The following is a 22,975-nucleotide window of genomic DNA, read 5'->3' on the forward strand; positions in this document are numbered from 1 at the left end:
AAAATAGATGCAGAGGGCTTCCCTGGTGGCGCAGTGGTTGAGCGTCTGCCTGCCGATGCAGGGGACACGGGTTCGTGCCCTGGTCCGGGAAGATGCCACATGCCACGGAGCGGCTAGGCCCCTGAGCCATGGCCGCTGAGCCTGCGCGTCCGGAGCCTGTGCTGCGCAACGGGAGAGGCCACAACAGTGAGAGGCCCACGTACCGCAAAAAAAAAAAAAAAAAAAAAAAAATAGATGCAGAAAAATATATGGAAGAGGACTCCATCCCTTCTACTTTTAATCATTCACAAATCTCTCAGCTGCTAAATTAAATGTTTAATTCACATTATCTTCTAAATTCTAAACCATTTCTCCTTCCTTTCATATCCTAAATCCTTAAATCGGTGGTCTTTACCCACTTAATCCATTTTCCAGTTCTTGCCATTTGAGCTCTTTGAAAATTAGCCTCTCTACTCCGGCTTCTATTTCCTCAGTCCATTGAACTATCCTAATATCACTAATGACCTTGACCCACGTCTCATTTTTCTTAACTGCTATCCAGAATTTGATGTTGCTATTGCTTCCTGCTTAAAATGATCTCCTTTCTGGTCTTGTGTGACTGCGCAGCCCCATTCTAGTTCTCTCACACTTTTCTGGCTTTTCCTTGCTTGCCCATCCATTTGTACATATTCTTTAAACCTCAGCGGGTACCCTCTCCCCTCAGTTCTCAGGCCAATGGCTCATCTACTCTTAAGGCTTCATTTAAAACCTTGATGCTTATGGCTCCCAAGTCTGTGTCCCCTGCTATGTTCTCTCTCACTTGAATACCTATCTCCTGTGTCCAATGATCCACATGAATTTCCCCTTTAATTCCCTTTCAATGTAATTCTGTCCAGAACTACAGAGCCAAAGCTGATCTTCTCTTCCCAAATTTTCATTTTACCTGCAGTCTGAGCTCAATGTCTTGAGTTAATCTTGGGTGTCTCCTTGTCCTCCAAATCCAAATCCAGTCAGTTTCTGTTATTACTTTTTCTTGGAAAGTCTTATAGATCATCTCTCCCTTCCAATCCTACTGCTGCTTTCGAAATCTAGGCTCTGAACACCTAGATAACTGTATGGGTCTTTAAATTGGGTCTTGCTTGTTTGGTTGGTTGGTTTTCTTTTGTTTCTTTGTTTTGGGTTTTGGTCCTCAGTCTATCGAGTACACACTTAAAGGCAAAAAACACTAAAATAGGGCTTCCCTGGTGGCGCAGTGGTTGAGAGTCCGCCTGCCAATGCAGGGGACACGGGTTTGTGCCCTGGTCCGGGAGGATCCCACATGCCGTGGAGTGGCAGGGCCCGTGAGCCATGGCCGCTGAGCCTGCACGTCTGGAGCCTGCGCTCCTCAATGGGAGAGGCCACAACAGTGAGAGGCCCACGTACCGCAAAAACAAAACAAAACAAAACAAAAACAAACACTAAAATAATGCAGAATGACTCCATCTTGGGTTTGGTGTCATCCAATTCTATTTCAGTAGAGTATCTTTCAACTCCCTCCTCCTTGCCAATCCATGCTTATCTCCCACCATTCTCTTCCCTATGCAGTCTCTATATTGTGCAACATAGAACTTCTACTCAGATTGTGATCCTACACATTTTGACTGAGTTTACTTTTCCTTTGTATTTTTCTTTAACTTTATTCCAGCCAAACTCAAAGGCATTATATCAATTAAGCTTTTGCTCAAACATCTAAAATGGTCTATTCTTTTTTAAAACAAGAATTCACATGGTATCATCTTCTAATGTATTAACCATTATTGTTTGCATGAATGCTATTCTCTCTTTTACTATGTTTAAGTCCCAGTTCAAAGATCACTTCCTCTACAGCATTCCCTGACCCTCCCAGGCCTGGTATCCCCCAAAGATACCTGGCAGAGTTATAGGCGTGAAATTGAACAGATGCAAAAATATTCCAGTTGTTCTGTATTTTGGAGAAGAATGACCCTGACGAAATTAATTGCCTTCTCAGACCCAAAGGATGCATACATAAACTAACAGGGAAAGAGGATATTCTTCTAGGTTAAGATTGGTATTATTAGTAGAAGCAATAAATAGAAATGAACTCTCAGAGTTATTCTACTTTCAGTGAAATTAAGCAAAAGCCTTTCACTACAGTCTATGAAATACTTATCACTATAGTGTATACAAAATCATTATTTTTGTTTTTATAACCTTTTCTCTAATTACAACATTAACAAATTGATACCATAATGGTGAATATATGTAATTATACATTTGTTATAGAATGTACAACACAAAGAGTGAACTCTGTGTACATACACATACACACACACACACGCACACACACACACACACACACACACAGATTGCTTGACCTGTTCCATGGGTCCCTGAGGCTCCATCCACTTTTTTCCCTCCAGTTTTTGCTTTCTGTGCTTCAGTTTTGATAGTTCCTGTGCCCTGTCTTCAAGTCTTTTTTTCTTTTCTCCTGCTCTTAATCTTTCTAATTTATCACTGAAAAAACCTCCTTGAAGATGTTTTCATGGACCAGCTCCTCTCTAAGCCACCTGCCCTCCTATATTTCTGCCTAATAACACACTGTAACCAGCATCCGATGGGCCTCTTAGAGCAAAGCCTTTTGCTCTTCCCTCTTCCCCTACACTTCCTTCTTGTACTGTCAGTGGGGAATCTTCCTCTCTTAAAGGATTTCAACAATAACTCAGTCCCAGGAACTGAAGTCATGCTTGGTGAGTTTCTAGCCTCATTTTCTTTTTCTATTTTTCAATCCCCATTGGCCAGAAGCCCCCTTCTAGAAATCAAAACATCATGACTGTTCTGTAACATGTACCTTCCAGGTGACCTTCATGTGGAACAAACTTGGAGAATCACAGACTCATTTCAGTAACATGGCATTGACCAAGCTATCCGTTTCTATCCCCGTTGGAGGGGTTTCCTTAGTGGCTCTCCTCGGTGAAGGGAATCTTCCATCTGCAATCTGAAGAAGAGAGTTTCCACTGGTCATGTTTCTGCCAAGGCTCTGTCCCATCACACCTTTCCACTCCTCCAACACACACACACACACACACACAGAGTATACCACTTCTAAGCACCCACTATAGTCACTGTTTCCATACAGATACAAAATTCTTTTCTGTTACAAGAAGCTGATCATTTTGTCACAATATCATTATCTCTATAGGTTGGCTTTTTGGTTTTAATAATAATCTTACATAGAGATGTACTTGAATAGGACATGGTACTTAGCCAAAGATATCCAGAAAGTTTGCTCAAAAACATTTCTTGTTGGGTCAGCCTTTATTAAATCCTCCCCAGGAGCTGATATTTTGGGAACAAAATATTACTGGTAAAGAGAAGCATGTGAAGTTTCCAAAAGCAAGGGAGTATGTAACCAATGAAAGGATAAAATTTCAAGGCCTGTACAGTAAAGCAGCTGTTAGATGATTTACTGGAAAATTCCTCCAAAACATAACAGAGGCTTCCTACTACAAAGGAAATATTTTCCTTCAAATCCATACTATTAAAGTTCACGATGTTATGTACTCAAAAGACCTCTCTAATAAAACCTGGGATTTTCACAATAACCTCCACCTTAGGGACTTGACTTTCTTTCCACCCCTCCGAGCAGCCAGGGCGCCACTGGTGTGAGAGTCACGATGTGTGTTCTCAACTTCAGAGATTCGTTCCTTTTGTGCAGTTTCCAGTGTCAATAACAGGCTAGGACTTCACTTCTCAGACATCCCAGTGACTCACGCTAAACTAAGCAAAGGAGATAACCTCTCACTTTCAATTAGAGGAATTATCTTAGACCCGCCAGCATGTGTGGATTTACACGGCAGCAAGGACAAGTGCAAAGCAATACTTGTAAGGGGAGGGGAGGGGTGAGGGAGAGAAAAACAGACTCTGGCCAGTACCTCCCCTTAGCTTTCTCCATGGGTGACCAACACGCAGGCGGACTTTCTCAGATGCTCCAGCACCTGAGCGCTTTGGCCAAGTCCTGGTCGAGGCCTGTGAAAGTGACCAGAGAGTGAAGGCGACTCCACAGAGCGGTGACTGTGGGAGCACCCCCGTGACCGAATGGGCCAAAAAGCTCTTAATAATTCCCCAAACCCAAACTTCCCCATCTAACCTCATCCTTGACTCTGCTGACCCACAAGACCGTTTATTAGGAGTTATCAGAAACCACTTGGGCTCTTAAGGTCGTATTTGCACATAAAACACCCTCTGGCTCAAACTTCAAGGAGGAGCCCACCTGTACAAAGGGCACTACTGAGCTTGCTGAGGGGTAATCACTCCCAGGACTTTGATCAACAAGAGAAAAGCAGAACGGTAGTGGAGGAAAGAGATGCAGTGACACAAGCCGAGGTCAGAACCAGAGGTGGCCCCTGCCACTTGCCTCCTTTCGGATTTTGAATGTGCCAACCAGTTCCAGCCCTCCTGTCCCTGGATGTGCCAGAGGTGTGGGCTAGGCCATCACAGCAGGAGCAGTGCTCCCCAGAAGACAGCCCTTTATCTGCTTACTGATCAATGGCAAGGAGGCTGCTCTGAGCCTTATTTGGATATTCAGATGGTCAGAAGGGACACGGCTTCAATATGCTCGTCTAGTTGATTGAACCTCCAGGCTAAACAATCCTACTTTTCTTAAGAAATGAACGTGGAAATGGTCCATTGGCAACAGGAACACTGATGCTGGAATGATCTGTTCAATAACTCTGACACGCCTCTATGACACATGAGTCAAACGTCCGGAGTTGGATTCTGACCTAAGCCGATACTGTGGGAGCAGGAGAACTGAGCTCTCCCCGCACAGAGGCTCCGCCTTGGCCCCCGAGGCCACAAGGCAGTGAAGGTTTGAGTCCCTGTGTCGGTGACTCAGCTCTGCCTCTGCTCTGGGAAGATAAATTAGGCGCCACGTGCTTTACTCTAGGTAAAATAGGTTATTCAGGGAAAAATGTAAAAAGACTTCAAAAAGATTCCGGTCAATATGAAAGGTCCCCTATCAGAAAAGGTGCATATTGGGGCCATGACAAGAACTTCCTTCCTTGTGAAAAAATAGTATCCTCCAAGTGGCTGACAACTGTTTACTGCAGGGGCCCTCTGAGTTGGGCTGATAAGGAGGGAGGCAAACCCCACTTCCAGTGATACTCTGCAGGCTGTGAGGGCAGCACGCCCCCTGCCCTGCAGCACGTGCTACCACCCCTGTCCCAGCTGAGGAGCAGCTATGAAGTCTGTTCTCATCCCAGCAGCGAATGGGCCCGGGGCCTATTATTTCCACGTGGTAGGAGATACCCTGGGATGGGCTGGAGAGTCGTTTGTCATAAGTGTGTTGGGCAGCTTCCCTTCTGCACTCTGTGAGGGTACGTGTCCCAGGCAGCATGCCCCCTTGTCTCCCTCTCACCCCCCTGTGCTGACAGATCCGTGGCCTCATTCAGGGCTCAGGCAGCAATGTGCTCACAGTAGTTAGGCTCAGGCCCAGGGATGACTCATGACTGGCCATTCCCCTTGGCCAGTGATGGGTGTAGGGATCAAGTCCAAAAGAAAAACAAAACAAAACAAACAAACAAAAAAAAAACACAGCTTACAGGTTTTGGGAAAGGCTTTCCTCCCTAATAAAAGGAACCTTGACATGACTGAGCAGCTGAATTAACCCTTCCCGCAACCCTACCTCTGAACGTCTTGTTTAGGGAGAGGATATACTTCCTATTGTTTAAACCCCATTGGATATGGTGAAAATTGCAATGAAAGGCATCCTTACTGGCCTTACTGGTTCTCAGTGGTAGGAACCTGAAGTTACTTTCCATCTCTGGAAGAGTGCTACAAGCCACAGGCTACCAGCTCCTACATAAGTAGAGAAAATAAGCACTCACTCGTGGTAAGCTGCGTGACTCGAGGCAATGGCAGCTGAATTTGCTCATCTGTAAAATGGTTTTAGCAGTAGCAACAACTCCAGAGGCTTATGATGATTAGTTAGTGCGGATAAAGTTCTTAAAATAGAGCACAGAGTAGAGACTCAATTTAAATGTCAAATGTCATTATTATGGAGATGAGGCAAGAAGGACTGATCATCCTGGGCTAAATTAGGGCTACCAACTGGAAACCGAGAGAAGATTACAGCAGACACTGGTATGATAAAGGAGACAAAAATTGCAGTTTAACAATGTCTTCCTCACACTCATTCTCTCCACAAGAGTATACGGATGACCTGGCTGTGACAGCAGTTCTTGTCCCTTTCGTGTCCAGGGCTGGCTCAGTTTACCTGAAGTGGTAGACTGAAAGATGTCCCCAAAGATGGCCATGCCCTAATCCCCAGAACCTGTGACTGTGTTACCTCACATGACAAGAAGGACTTTGCATCTGGAGATGGGGAGGGTACCCTGGACCAGGGGTCCCCAGCCCTCCTGTTAGGAACCGGCCTGCACAGCAGGATCCCCATCGCTTGTATTATTACACCCCCCAGGTCTGTGGAAAAAACTGTCTTCCACAAAACTGGTCCCTGGTGCTAAAAGGATGGGGATCGCTGCCCTGAACTATCCAGGGAGGCCCAGTGCCCTTATAAGAGGGCAGAGGAGATCAGAGTCAGCAATGGGAGGGTGCGGATGGGAACAAGAGCCCGCAGTGATGGGAGGAAGGGGCCACAGCCAAGGAATACAGGCAGCCTTTAGAAGCCGGAAGAGGCAAGGAATCTGATTCTCTCCTAAACTTCCAGAAGGAACTCAGCCCTGCCAGCAGCTCGAATTTAGACTTTTGAAGTCCAGAATTGTAAGAGAGAAAAAATTGTGCTGTTCTAAGCCAAAGTTTGTAGAAATGTGTTACACCAGAAATAAGAAACTAATATTTCTGGCTAACCAGGTGAGACATGCCCCCTACCTCCCTGTCTTCGTTTAGATATTCCTGCTGCAAGTAACAGAAGTCTCAACCCAAAATGGCTTAAGGGATCTGTTATCTTACATATTAAAATCAGAGTAACAGAGCCAAGGTGTTATAGGTTGGCTAATTCAGCAGCTCAGAGACCTCATTAGAGATCAAGTGTTTTGTTTTTCCAAATTCCTGCTCTGCCATCCTCAGCATGAAGGTTTATCTTTTCAGGTTGGTCCACTCATGGTCAAAAATGGTGGCTGTGCTTCAAATCACTATATCCCTCCACATTAATGTCCAAAGGTTGGAAGATAAAGTCACTTCTTTCATGTGTCCCTTTTTAGGTAACAGGAATAATTTCCCAGAAGTTCCCAAGTAAACTTTGCCTCTAGTGGCATTAGCAAGAATTGAATGATTCTTCTATTTCTAAATCAGTCACTGAGGAGAATGGAATTAACATTCAGCTCTGGTATAACAGAAGGGCCAGCCCCTGCTGAAAGTACTTGGCAGCCTGCTTTCTAGGTTGTATTAGTAAGAAGAGGGATGGTAGCTGATGTGTGTAGCAAACATTCACATCCTCCATTCCCTCCCCAAGGTCCCCTTTGAGCAGACAACTGCATCAGAGAGAAAAACCTTCCAAAATAGAGGAAGGCTGTCCTTCCGGTGAAGTGTGCTAATGTCTGTAACCCTCACTCTCTTTGCTCAAAATCTTCTGACCTGGAAGCACATTCATTTATTTAATATTTTTCTTTGCTCAGAGTAACTACTAAATAAATGTTTATGAAACAAGAGTCAATAATTGTTATTTTGTGCCTCTAGTGGTATTATTTTCTGATTGTTTGTTTCTCAACAGTCGGGAGGTATTTAGAACCTACTGGAGACTTCGTTAGCATAGATATTTGTATTAGGGGGAATAAAAATAAAAATACTAACTCATATAACATTTTCTCTGAGCCTGTCATTACACTAAGGACTTGATGTAACTCATTCAACCTTAGCTATATGAAGTGGTACTGTTTTTAATCTCCATTTTACAGATGAAGAAATTCAAACACAGAGAGAAAAACCATTGCTAATCCATAGATTCCTCTGAGGAAAAGGTTAAGCGATGGCAAAGACTGGTCATCTAATGATATTTTAAAAGGAAATAAAAACAATTTAGGACAAGTGGCCTGATCCATTGATATAAACTACAGGAGAATTTTATATTTCAAAAACATTGTTTTTGGTGTAAAATTAAATGACACAAGCAGCATTCAAACCTATACCAAGGGGTGGATGAAAACATAGGGCAAAGTGAAAAGTGTGTCTGTCTGTGGGAAAGATACCAAAAGAAAAAATAAAAACTTTATAAATTATGATCCAACAGTCATGAACTAGTGAAAAAACCTGGGATTTCAAAGAGTTGATTTGGAAGCAAGATCTTTTGGCTTCCCCTAGCTGAAGACCAATATTTTGAATGGCTTTTATCTGTTTCTATAATTATTTTGACCTTTCTCTGAACTAACACCTTCTTTTAAAAACACGTATGGGACACTGTGTTACAACCATTCTAGACAAAAAGGCGTATATTATGTTTTGGCTATTGGGCTTTTCTAATCACTATTGACTCACTTTGTTGTTATTGATTTTGGATATAATGGAACAAAATGATTCCATCATTTCTTGCATACAGATATAGTCAGTACTAAACTCCATGTTAAATTTGTTAGGATTCCCTTCAGGAGAGATGATGCCTGCAAATTCCATTGTGCTTTGTTGGTTGGCACTGCAATGGAGACTGAGACGTTTTTTCAATACTCTATAGAACAGTAGGCATTTTTACACCAAGGGAACAAAAATTACCTCATCTGAATCCTTTTAGAGGTGACAGGGTTTCAGTGAAGTTAGGTAGTTATTTAAAGATAGGACATTGTAGATTTCATGATGCAAAGTAAACGGAAGAATGCCTTCAAGAACACAAAATCCTGAAATACATAAAGGGAAGCAGGAGGCTAATTTATGGTAAATGCAAAGCATGAAACTCAAAATTTCCCAAAACAATTTGCATTGTGGCAGTGTGTTGATTTAATTCTGGTTCTACTTAAACTGATCAAACATCCAGAAAGAAAAATAGAAAATGTTGTTCATTTATCTGGATGATTCTAAACAGTCATATACTTGACATAGTAGAACTAAAATAGTAATGATCCAGGTTTTCTTGTTTTAATACTTGACATCTAAAATTGTTCTTGTTTCAACATTTCCTAAAAGGAGTCAATGTAAAGACTTCATTGATGATTGTTAAGTGTATTACTCTTTTGCATTTAATTTTCCCAGACCAATTTATTGTTGCCAAGCATGTCTGGACAGGTTCTATCCTCTGAATACCCAGATTTTAATTTGGTATTTCTATGGTACTCTGAATCATTGCTGGTAAAGTTTTAATTAGTCCAATGCACTGGAAACTAATTTGGCAGTATATACAAGAGTCCTACAATGTTTGGGTATTTGACTCAGGGGTTCTGCTTCTGGAAATCATTTTCAGGAAATAACACAAAATTCACAAAACATATTTATGTTCAATAATATTTGTTTACATGGTAATTATGTTAGCCAAGATGAGATACAACCTAAATGCCTGATAATAGCAAGATGGTTAAGTAAATTATGATATATCCACTGAAGGATGTTACTGTCTCTAAAATTTATAATAAAATGAGAAAATTCTTAAATATAATGACAAGTACAGAGGTGGGCAGAAGGCAGAAGCAAAATTGTGTTCAGCATTTGATCATAACAACATTAAAAAACATATTATTTTAAAGACTGAAAGAAATATATCTCCCAATGTCCATTACAAAAGAAAGGATAAATAAGTTGTGGTATAGGCGCATGATAAAATATTATAAAATTGTTAAATGAGTGGACTTGAGTCATATAAGACAACATGGATGAATCTTAATAAATATACCAAAACAAACTAAACAAAATATTACATTATTTAGATACACATATGTATACATGTGCATGTGTGTGCATTATGAAATTAAGAAAAGGAGTGGTGATAAACACAAAAATGTGGGACAGTAGTTATCTCTGGCAGGGAGGCACAGGGTTAGGAGGAACAGGGAAAAAACAAGTAGATAGAGGTCAGTTACTGGTAGCATTCTACTTCCTGACAGGGCATGGGGTCTTTTGCTATTCATTATGTTATATAGTAATGAATAAACAAAATAAAAGATGTCCATGCCTGAGCCCATGACAACAGTGTGCCACAACTGAGAATTATGATTTATCCATTTCTTAACTTTGTTAGAAGATGAGATTATAAATGACTTTTTTCCCTTTATACATTTCTACAATTTCTATCATTAGCACTATACTTTAAATTTTTAAACACAATAAACAAATCTAGAAAGCCTGTAGATATAAAAATTCAAAAGACAAATTACACCTGAGGCTGGACGAGCTAGAATTACCAAATTTAAGTCAGGCAATTGAACCAAAAGCTTGGGTTTAATTAATAGTAACCTGCAGTTAGTGGTTACATTATGTAGACCTGATTTTATTTTCTTAATCCTGATGATTCCAATTCTTCTCTGAGAAAGTGACCACACTGGGGCCTAACTGTAAAGATCTAAAAATGTTATATTTTCTTATAATTAATTATAATAGCTAGTATCAATTATTACTATGTGCCAAGTACTGTGTTAAGTGCTTTTCATCCATAGGCAGATTTAATGCTCACACTAAACATATGATAGTTACTAGTATTGTCAAAATTCAACAGATGAGGAAACTGAGGCACAAAGAAGATAGGTGCCTTGCCCAAGATCACATGACCAGTAAATAAGGGAGCTCAAAATTTGAGCCTAGACTTACAATGGATAAAGCCGCCTCCTGAGAACTAAAAAAATCTTATCAAACGCTGATCTCAATAAATATGTACATATGAAAGTGGAAGTGTAATAAGTCTGAGAGAGGGCCCTAGAGTTTGGTTCTCAGAACCATGTGTGAGGGTAGATGTAGGGGCATGGTTTCCCAGGGCAAGGATCTGAAGATAGAAGTCGGAGAAGTATAGACCCCAAGGATACCTAGAAGGCGGGCTAGCTCGGTCCCTTGAGCAGGGCTCTGAAGGCCACAACTACGTAGGTTTATAGCCAGGCTTCACCACATACTAGCTTTGTGACCTGAGAAAGTTACTGGAATTCTCTGTGTTTCATTTCCTACGATTGTAAAATTGTAAAACAGTCGTACCTACCTCACAGAGTCATTGTGTGTATTAAATGAATCAACCTATGTAAAGCACTCAGAACAATTCCTGGCACATAGTACTCATGAAATGTTAGCTATTATAATTCTGGTGTATATTTTCCCAGTACATAATCTTTTCTGTCTCTCTCATTGTACATTCATCGGTTGCTTTGAATCATCTGGGAAATGAGAGAAGTTATAAATAAATACAGAATGGAAAAATAACCTTTATAATATTAATAAATCTACTTTTATGATACTGAATAGAGGTTTAAAAATGCATACGCTGGTTTTCTTTTGCAGTTGAAAGAACATAATTCTAGGACCAGGAGATGTGAATTCAGGTCCTGGCTCTGTCCGTAACTCTACAACCTTGGATAAATCTCAACTCTATCAGCCTCTGTCTTCTTGCCTGACAGTGGAAGTGATGATGCCAGGATCACCTCCCTGAATGCTTTATTCTGGCATGTGTCAGCAGGTTTGTGCTTTCATTTCATGATCCACACCTGGTGAGCAACTGCTCTGTACCAGACTCAGTGTTGGAGGTGGGACATGAAAAGTTTGGTACCTTGAGGAATTCAGGGCAGAGGAACTGCAATCCTGACTGAAGAGTGTGAGCCTGCATGAGCCCGCAGGGCTGGGGAAGGAATGAAAGCAGATATTGCAATTCAAATGATGATTTTCGAATTCTAGACAGTACACCAACCACACAAGGGGGAATAATAGCTGGCATTATCTTGGCCATTCAGAAACAAGTCCTTTTTTTTCCCCATCCTGAAACATATGCACATTTCCATGGGACTCTCCACCTATAACTGCTACCATCTGAAATATTTTGTTTTGCATTTGTTTTGAATCCTTTAAGATTCCACAAAACTAACTCACTTTCTCAGGACAGAACATTTGTATTTGTTTGGCAGAAATTTTCCCACCGTTCATGTCCAATTATTAAGTTGGTTAGATAGAAAATAATGATATTACTACTCTTTCATGGTTATCACCCTTGACATTTTCCAAATAGAAACTTTGTTCATTGGCTGAAATCCTGTTTAATACTATCCAATGTCAAAGACAGGTTTGGTACACCGATCTCCTTGGAGAAAAGGATGTGGGTCTCTAATTCAGTTACAGATGGAACTGAATTTGATAGCCCCAGACTATTTGCCAATAATATTTTTGTAGCCACAAATAACCTGGCAACTCAGCATTTTAGTTTTGAGTCAGGTCAGGAAAAGGTCTACTTTGGGTCTGATTAGTTATTTGTTTGCACAATTTTTCAGATGTTCATGTAGTGCCCAGGTGCACGTCCATCCAGAGCAGAAAAGCCCACCAATCTGACCAAAGCCACAGCTAGGTGTCAAATTTTAAGGTTTGACTCCCCCAAACCCCAAATTCTATGCCTGTGGCATCTATATAAAGGAATCAGACTCCCCCCCAAAAAATAATCTAAAGCTTTTTTGTTAACCTATCATCACAATATTTGATGTTGCTCAGACTGCACCAAATTTTTTTTTAATTGTTCTTCTCAAAATGTAATAAAAAGAGAAGTACAAATGGCTGATAAACCACAAAAAGATGCCTGGCCTCATAATGATAAAAGAAATGAAAAATAAAATATATCTCTCCTATAAAACTGATAATCTCTTGAAAATTGATAATAACCAACATTGGCAAGGGTGGGGTAACAGGATCTCTCACTTAGCTGTTGGGCCTTAGAATATTAGTAAAATTTTTCCAGAAGGAAAAACACCCTGATATTTTATGTATCCTTTGACCTTGAGATTCTACTTTTAAGAAATTATCTTCAAAGGAAATAATTATGAACGTACGCAAAGATTTGCCTTCAAGGATAATTGCTGTATTGTTTTCAATAATGAACAGTTAAAAAAATTAAATGTCCAAAAATAGGGGATTAAGTAAATAAAAGATGCTATATCCATACAATGATATAGTATATAACCATTAAATATGTTACAATATTTTGTGGCAAGAATATATTTATGATATATTAAGTAAAAGAGTCATCATCATTAGCAGCAGTTATCCCTAAATAAGAGATCTAATTTGATTTGTAAATTTTTTAAAATTTTTTGTTTTTCTGTATTTTCTATGGTGAATGCATTTACCACTTTAATAAAAATTATAAACTATAATTTTTAAAAACATATGAACTATGATGTAATGCTTCTTAAACTTGTATAAATTTCTAAATGTTATTAAAGCAAATAGATATTGGCATTCACCTTATAATCTCTGTGAGAGTAACTTTATTATAAGTTATACTTTATGAGTTTTTATCAATTTAGTGTCAAGTAATATAGAATGTAATATTTGTTGAAGACACTGTAAACACATAGACATTTTATATAATATAGTGGTTGTGCACTATTTCAGTGGAGAGCTGAGATTTGCAAACTTGCACTCCTGTCCATGGGAAGCACATGGAAATAATAGGAAGAGCTGACAGATGTAGGTACTTTGTAGTCTAGTCCAAAATAATAGGGGTAGAAAGCCAACACTCATTGGTATCCGGGGAGGCCTGCACTAAATTCCTGCCGCTGCCCCTCACAGGCTGTGTAACCTTGGCCAACTCACTTAACTCCGGCAAAATAGGGATAACAATAACATGTAATATCTACCCCTTCCAGTGGTTGAGAGATTTAAATGAGAAAAGAGGGTTAAAAGTAGAATTTGCATTACACGTGGCAAATAAGTACTCAATAAACTTAAGCTGTAATTCCCAGCCATAGGTTCATCATGGGATTGGTACATCCAAAGCCTCCTGCTCAGTCCTCTGTGGCTAAACCAGAGGAGGAATGACAAACAGCAAAATCAGTCAACAACCGCCCACGTTCCTCCACGTTGCTCAGGTTCCCCAGGGAATAAAAAGTGCAGTCCTTGGAAAGGAATTGAACGTGGAAATGCCCTTGCATTCCTACTTTGTGTGTGTGTGTGTGTTTGCCTTAATGGAATCCTTTTGTTTAAAAAAAAAAAAAAAGCAGTGGAAGAAGAGGCCCCATTCACCATAGTTCATATTGCCAAGCCTTGGGGAGTAATACACTCACTGCTTTGTGACCCAGAGCCCAGCAGGAGTTAGGCTTCAAGGGGTCCTCTTTGAATTTCATGATTTTTTTCTCTTTTTTAAGGTTGCTTAAATGTTACCAAACTCTTAAGTTCCTGGATGGATGAAAGTCGCTGAGTGAATTGGTAAATGTTGCTGAAGCCGGGAGATGAGGGTCCCAACACAAGGAAGGGCCTGATTTATTCAGCGCCTGAGCATGAGGAACAGTGACCGCTTTATGTGGTAAAATAACTAACCTGCTAGAACAATGATCACTTACAGGAAAAATGTAAGAAAAGTTGACTTAAACCAGGAAAACGTTGGTAAATTCACTGTTGCCTTTGTGTCAAATCAGTAATTGAAAACTCTAGCTCCATGTTCTTAAAGTAAAACCCCTCAGTCCTGAGCAGGGCAGGGAAAAAAAAAAGTTTGCTTCCTGAGAAACACAAAAGCTTATTTTTTCAGATCTTAAAAAGAGATATAATTTAGAAAAGGGATAATCACAAGCAACACTTTCTGCTGAGAACAAAAACCAAAGCAAAAAAATATTTATGGACATTCCCAAGAAACCGCTATGGCAAATCTCACTGGAACTTTAATTCATGTGGAGGCTTTGAAACATCAGCACACAGCAGGAAATGAAAGGGCATTTGAAAAATAAAGGACAACTCCAGCTTCTCCTCTACCCATACCTCTATAAGTTGCAAAGAAAGTCCTTATTTTTAGCAAAATTGCTATCACATTTACAAACTGCAGTCTGGACATGTGTCCACAGCTTGGTGCCAACATGGCTCTATCACCGCGGATCCAAACCCACCAGAACATTTTGTTTTTCAGAAGTCAGTTTTCCCTTAAAATACATTCACGTGGAGAGCGGGGAATGAGAACTGTCGTGGATAATGAGAAGTGGGGGCCTGAGGACAAGAGAAATCTGCTGGAGAGCTCAAGGAGTATACGGTGAAGAAAAGTTCTTTTTTAGCTCCCAGTGAATTCCTCAGCAATTAGTGGTTTGTCATGAAATGATAGCAGTTGCAAGAACTGTGGCCAGAGACCCATGGCCTGCCTGCATCATGGGAATATCCCTGGCCTCTGAGACAAAAGAAGCTGCATAGAGTTATGGTGGCACAAAAGATGTTTTTCAAAGCTCTATAGGCCCCTCTTTCAATAATATATGAAGCAAACAAACAAAGCTAAGCAAAGAAAAATTGTCTTTGATCAGGTTTTAACAGACATTTCAAAGTAGAGGAATGTGTTAATACTGTAAAGTATTGTTTATGAACAAGGAAATATGTTTCAGTGTGCCAAGCTACCCTCCAAGAAGCATCTTAAACTCTTCGAGGAATAAAGTCCAAGATAAATGGTTGTGGGATTTTGCAGGTAAGATGACTCTAACTTGCTGGCATTACTCAAAAAGATATGTAATAAAGTGCCATGAAGAACTTCCAAAATCATCAGAATTTGTTAAAGACAGTATACTATTTTAGTTTTACATTTTTTGCGTTATTGCTAAAGCAGCTTTGCCCCCTCCCCCCGTCAAATGCCTGATTGTAAAAGAAAGGCATGCTTATCGTAGATAACTGGAAAGCATGGGGAAATATCACCTATCATTCCACTGCCCACGTGCTGATATGATTAGTATACTGGCATATTTTTTCTTGACTTTTTCCTACATGTATTTTTTTAAACTGGGTGAGATTACACTGTCTCTGTGTGTGTATGTGTGCGCAGGCGTTTACACGTAGTGTATCACAGAATTATCCAAGGTCGTGGAGCACACTTCACTATTGGCATTTGCTTAACTGTTTCCCGTTATTGTACATTTGTACTCTCTTTGAGTGTTCTGTTGAATTTCAAGTAATGAGGAGCTTTTCTTGCTAAACCATGAAAGAATTGTACCTTATATATATATTTGTACATATAAGTGTGTGTCTCAGTTTTGGGTGCTGACACAAAATATTTTGGTTTATCTTATATTTATTTTCTTTGATGCAGTTCCTCAGAAATTAAGGAGACCCATTTTTATCTAGATTATGTAAAAAACTCCTAAAATCACTAATAGAAGATAAATAACCCAATTTTAAATGGGCAAAACATCTGAATAGACATTTCATCAAAGAAAATATACCAGTGGCCAGTAAGCACATGACAAGATGCTCAACATCATTAGTCATCAGGGAAGTGCAAATCAAAACCACAAAGAGATTTAACTTTATACCTACTAGGATGGCAATTATCAAGAAGACAATAACAAGTATAGGGGAGGATGTGGAGAAATTGGAACCCACATACTGCTGGTGGGAACGTAATTTGATGTAGTCACTTTGGAAAACATGGTGGTTCTTCAATGGTTAAACATAAAGTTACCATATGACCCAGCAATTCTACTCCTAGTTATACACTCAAGAGAAATGAAAACATATATCCACACAAAAACTTGTACACAGCAACATTATTCTTAACAGCCAGAGTAAAAACAACCTAAATGTTCAATAACTGATGAATGGGTAAACAAAATGTGATCTATCCATACAGCAGAATATTATTCAGCAATAAAAAGGAATGCAGCGCTGATATATACAACTATATGGATGAACCTTGAAAACATGATGCTAAGTGAAAGAAGCTAGTCACAAAAAGTTATTTATTTTATGATTCCATTTATATGAAATGTATACACTAGGCAAAGCCATGGAGACACAAGTAGTTTAGTGGTTGCCTAGAGCTGAGAAGTTTGGGTTTTCTTTGTGGGGAGAGGAAAATGTTCTGCAATTAGATAGTGGTGATGGTTGTACAATTCTGTAAATATATTAAAAACCACTGAATTGTACACTTTAAATAGGTGAACTATTTGGTATGCAAATTATGTTTCAATAAAGCTGTCACTTAAAAAGAGTACTCAGAACATTGTGGGGAATGTTCAGACATTGGCTCATTTTTCATAGTTAAAATGTATCACTAAGGACCCACCATGTTCTTGGCAAGACAGTTTTCCTGGCTGCAAAGCACCGTTTGGTATCAAATTTCTTTAAATGTGTTTGAGACGTTCTTATAGCCACAGGAGATAATTACTAAAGTTTCTACTCAGAAGGTTGACTTATAAATGTCTGCCTTTTTAAGAACTGGGTTTAGACTATGCATCCTGAGTGAAAGTAAAGAATTATTTTAAAGAGAAATTCATCTAATTCACAGAGGGTTTACTTTAGGTTCAAAGTAAATGTGAACTTTCTGTATCCAGAAACTGGAATAAAATTTATTTACATTTGCTATCATTTTGACAAAAACTCTCTACAAATCTCACATATAGTGAGGTTATTTCCACTTCTAACCATTCTAAGAATAAATGTAGTCTGGCCAGTTTAACTTAGATGGCATTTGTGTATTTGTTTAGTTTTCACAGGCATTTTGGACAGCCCACAAATGACACCTATTTGCGTAGTCACACAGCGGGGACGTGGCCAGGGAAAGGGCCAGGTTGTGGAAGAACATGAGGGATCATAAATATTTCTGTGGTTATTTTTCAGAAAATATAATCTGCCTCTAGGGGTGACTTTTAAAGCTTATAATAGCCATTTTCACTTTTGCATGAATATATTTCAGATGCTTTCTGAGACAAGGTTTTCATAAGAGGGACAGAACCTGAGTACAAAGCCTTAAAGGAACTGGGAAGTGGGCAGAGAGGAAAGAAGGAAATGAGGCGCTTACAGAAGTAGAGACAGGTTTTATCTACCACCACTCTGGCAGGGCAACCCGCCTTGATTTGTAGCTTCAAGGCTGGCCACACCATTGAGCCAAATTCACATGACCAAAAGCCAGCATCACAGGCAACACATCACAGGTGAACTCATCTTTCTCTCAAACATGCCCCTCCTCTGCTGTTCCCTATATTACTAAATTGACAACCACTGAGATGGTTACTCAAAAGAAAAACTTGAGAATCATCCTTTATATGCTCCATCATCTTACACACCCAAGTAATTAGGGAACTCTATCAGTTCTCTCAAATCTCACTTGAATCTGTCCCTTTCTCTCAGCTTCCTCAGCCACCACCACCTCTTGCCAGGACGACTGAGATAATCCTCCTAAGTGGGTCTCAGCCTTCAGATTTACCCGCTTTCAGATAGCCTCCACACCGTGTCCAAACAATGAAAAACATAAATTACGATTATGTGAAACTCTCATTGAAAACTCTTCACTGGCATCCCATGACCTTAATGTAAAAGCCAAACTGGTTGATACGGCCTCTGCCCACCTCTCCAGCCCCTTGTCTCACCTCTCTCTGGAGATCTTTTGGTTGCTTCAACAAATCAGGCATTTGGTGCCTCGGAGCCCCTTCTGCCTGAAGAAGGTCTTCTTAGGAAGGCTATTTAACAAGAGGTTTCTCAGATGTTATAGATAAAGAATTATGAAATTTTATACCAATTTCTGTTCCACGTATAACAAATTGTGTGTGAATACAGGTACTCTGTACAATACCTATTGGCATGGTACAAATGGCTAACTAGGAAACACTAGTGAATTATTCATGTCTCTCTTTCCTATTTAGCAACACTACATTTTGTAATGCTGTAAATATTGCCATTTAGATGATTCAATCCTAAGTTTAACTGACTTTATGATACATTTTTAGTTTTTAATCAAGCATGTATAAATTAAAAGGTAACCCAAACATTTTCTTAAATAATACAGATTCTAATCACTTTCTCCTGTTTTGTAAAATTTAATCCTGGAAAATTTAATTCAAATCTGTTGTGATAGAAAGGGCAAAGAAGGCATTTGAAGTCAGGTAAACTTGAGCTCAAATCCCCACATATGGTAATTAGGTAACTTTGAAAAACTGCTTAACCTTTTTATTTATTTATTTTTTGCCCCACTGTGCAGCATGTGGGATCTTAGTTCCCCAACCAGGAATCAAACCCTCGCCCCCTGCATTGGAAGTGCAGAGTCTTAACCACTGGACCGCCAGGGAAGTCCCTGCCTAACTTTTTTGAGACTCAGTTTCCTCACCTACAAAATGAAGATAATACAGTCAACCCTCAGTATCCACGAAGGATTGATTCTAGGAACCCTGAGAACAGCACAATCTGCAGATGGCTGAGACCTTATAAAAAATGTCATATATGCATATAACCTATGCACAGCCTCCAGTATACTTTAAATCATCTCTAGATTACTTGTAATACCTAATACAATTGTCACAACACAAATTCAAATTCTGCTTTGGGGAAACTTCTGGATTTTTCTTCAAATATTTTCCAACTGCTGTTGGTTGCATCCATGGACGCAGAACCAGTGGCTACAGAGGGCCAACTGTATTCAATTTGCAGAGTTGTGAAGATTCAATGAAAACAGCATGAATAAAAGAGCCAAATATAATTCCTGATTCACAGTGGGGCTTAGTACACTGCATTCTTCCTTCTTTAATTTATATCTTACATATCCCTGAATAGGCATACCCACAGGCGATATTTTTTATACAGACACACACACCCATTCTATAAACACATACCATAAAGACCTTCCAAAATTAAACTGATAATTAGATACAATGTTGCGGGACTATTTGTGCCTGTTGTTTGGGACACGGGGGCAAAGCCAAAGTAATTAAATCTCGTATAAATTTAATGATATAAGTGGCCCCAGCCATTGGCCATTGTGATTATTCTATTTCTGGGAAGAAAGGAGACAGGTTTATTTGCAGTATCCCATGCTTAATCATTAGTATTTAATGAATGAGGACCAGAACTAATCAAAGAAGCAAACAGCTGATTACTGCTGTTTTGTCAAAGAAAGAAGTAATTGATGTTCGTGCAGGTTAAAGCGGCCAAAAAGGCCTCTAAATAAACGGCACAGCTCTTTTTCTCCCTTTATAACTTGTTTTCAATGGTCTTTAGTCTGTGATTACTTAAATATTCACTTATTTCAGAAGACTTTTTGTGCAAATCCCAATTAAAAAAACCAATCACGTTCTTAATAAATTGGGCTAACAACATCTTTCAAAGGAAGAAACAAATAAATCTCAATGTTTCATCTCTAAAATTTGATTTTGTATGACTTTACAGGCAGTTAATTCAATTATAATCAGGAAAGCCTAATAAATTTATTCATGATGATTAATTTATAGGGGAAAATAAGTCTGTGATATGCCTTCTGTGACATGGGGAATCTATTGTTTTCTTTGTTCAATAATACTATCTTATAATTTTCTCCACATTCATTTTGCACTCATTTGTTTACTATTCAGTATAACCAGAGTGACTCTACAACCTACAATTGTATCTTTAATTGGTGACCCACTTGCATTTTACCATCGGGCTAGAAATATTGGTATAATTAGTACATATCTTTCTTTTGGCCTTTCAAAAGGGGTATTACAATCACTAAATTTAAATTCCAGTGGTGAACCACAGAGGGCGGAATCCTTCCAACTAATTATAAAACAATCCCTTTTTTTGCTTATTCTGAAAGTTGACCACAGCATAGAGTTGGCATAGGACCTAAATGTGACAGATTATTCATTTGATGCTGACTACACTTGCACCTAGCCTTGTGCATTAGAAAGACTGTTGAACAGTTTCCTTAGTAATATATTTAGAGGAAAGGACTTAATCTATTTCAATAAGCTAGAAGACCTATTTGCTTTCTGTAAGTAAAACTTTTACTTTTCTATATAATAATGATAGGAAATTGTGTGTGTGTGTGTGTGTGTGCATGTGTGTGTGTGTGTGTGTGTGTGTGTGTGTGTAGTGAGGAAACTATGTATATGGGAAAATGTTGGAACTTCTCTATTCTTATAGGAAGGCTTTGATGAATAAGAAAGAATTCAGAAGATATGGGAAGACCCATGGTGGTTAATTTCATGTGTCAACTTGACAGGGTTAAGGGATGCCCAGATAGCCAGTAAAACATTATTTCTGGGTGTGTCTATGAGGATGTTTCGGGAAGAGATTAGCATTTGAATTGGTAGATTGAGTAAAAATTACCCTTACCAATGCAGGTGAGCATCATCTAATCAGTCGAGGGCCTGAATAAAACAAAAAGGCAGAGGAAGGGATAGTTTGCTCTCTTTGCTTGAGCTGGGACATCCATCTTCTCCTGCCCTCAACATTGACCCTCCTGGTTTTCCGGGCTTCAGACTTGGACTGGGATTTATACTATTAGCTCCTCTGGTTTTCAGGCCTTCAGATGTGGACTGGAATTATACCATGAGCTTTCCTCGTTCTTCAGCTCACAGATGCAGATGGTGGAGGCTCTCAGCAACCAAAATCACATGAGCCATTTTCTATAATAAGTCTCCTCTTATATATATATATCTGTATACTACTGGTTGTGTTTCTGGGGAGATAGCTAATATAAGGCCTTTGCCTTTAGGTGAGGAATATATTACAAATGAGTTAAATTGATAGAGATGAAGGAGCAGTGAGAGTGCAGACTGCTGGTTCTGGAAGCCAAGCAAGGCATGGCCAGCTAAGAGTCCTCAGCAGAAAGCCATACTAATGACTTCCAATCAAGAAAACACCTTCGAGGTGTTGCCAAACCAAACTTGGGTCTGCTGGCTTGACGCACAGCAAAGCCAATCTATTGACACCAAATCGTGGTGAAGGAAAGTACAGTGTTTCTTGCAAGGAACCCAGCAAGGAGCAGAGGCAGCTAATGCTCAAAAGACCCAAACTCCCCAATGGCTATTGAGAAAGACAAAGTGAGGGAGACGGTTGTGGGGAACGTGATCAGCTCCTGTACAATTTTCTGATGGTGGGTGGTAAGGTAGCCAGATGAGGTCACAGGGGTTAACATTATCAATTTTCAGGCTCCAGCCAACTGGGGGACTCCATGCTTATCACCACTCTCTGTCTGGTTGGGGTATGGTTTCTGCAGAAAAACTGACTGCATTAGACCTTATCTTTGCCTTTGAGAGAGAACTGGGAGTCCTTGGGGCTGATTTATTACGTTATGTTTTATTCTCTGCCTGACTGCCCTGTCTCTGTTTCTGCACTCCTTAGCTTTGCCAGTCATCAAATGCTGGGGCTTGTTTCTTTCTCTCTCTACTCATGGATGGCCTGGGAAGCCACAGTATATTTCCATGGTTTTTCTTCACTAATCACCAGTAAGCAAGGGCCACACTGCGGGTTCTGCCACCAGGAAGGCCTCTACATACGTCTACCTGGTTTCAAAGATACTGAGAATCAGAGTCTGTTGTATCAGAACCTAATGATGATTTCTAATAAAGGTGCAAAGCTCACAGTGCTAAAAAGAGTGCTAGTGAAAATGGTCTTACTTGGATCAAGAATTAGGAACCTGCCCTTTCAAATTCCTTCTCCAATATAAGAGCTGGTTCCCACAAAATAACTTGAATTCTATTCCTGGATAAGCCAGATCTTTAAAGATCTTTGGACTATATTACTTTGGCATCTAGTACAATGTTTTCCAGTAGGTGTCCACGGATAACTATCCAGAGAGATGTTAGCTTGGTCAAAGTAGTTATAAAACACGATACACGTTAGGTTCCTCACTCGGAGGTTCCCAGTGTAAGGTCCCCAAGCAATCCTGCCGTAAAAATACATGTCTAACACTGTCGAACGTAGTGTTTCTAAAACATAAATGGGTATATATGCTTTCTTTCTTTGCCACACACCTAATAACATTATGAGAAATGTGAGTTCAGAAAACGTTGATGATTGTGTCAATTAAGATGCTTTTAGCTGCCAATAACAGAAAACCTGAAACAGAGCAGATTAAACAAATAGGACATTTTAAAAAATCACATACTGAAAAGTCAAGGAGATGACTGCGGCCATTGCTTCAGTGGCTTCAGTGGGACAATAACGTCAG

The 22,975-nt window shown here is 39.6% G+C and overlaps 1 long non-coding RNA gene across 1 annotated transcript; it reads right to left on the reverse strand.

The window, feature by feature from the left end:
• Nucleotides 1-1,239: 1,239 nt before the first annotated feature.
• LOC125964970 (uncharacterized) lies at nucleotides 1,240-22,899 on the reverse strand. The gene is made up of 3 exons (XR_007478358.1): nucleotides 18,420-22,899; nucleotides 8,698-8,819; nucleotides 1,240-2,974 (listed from the first exon to the last, which is right to left on the reverse strand). It is a non-coding gene; the product is annotated as an uncharacterized LOC125964970 (long non-coding RNA).
• Between the last annotated feature and the right edge of the window lie 76 nt (nucleotides 22,900-22,975).

This window comes from Orcinus orca, chromosome 7 (assembly GCF_937001465.1).
Source record: "Orcinus orca chromosome 7, mOrcOrc1.1, whole genome shotgun sequence".
NCBI lineage: Eukaryota > Metazoa > Chordata > Mammalia > Artiodactyla > Delphinidae > Orcinus > Orcinus orca.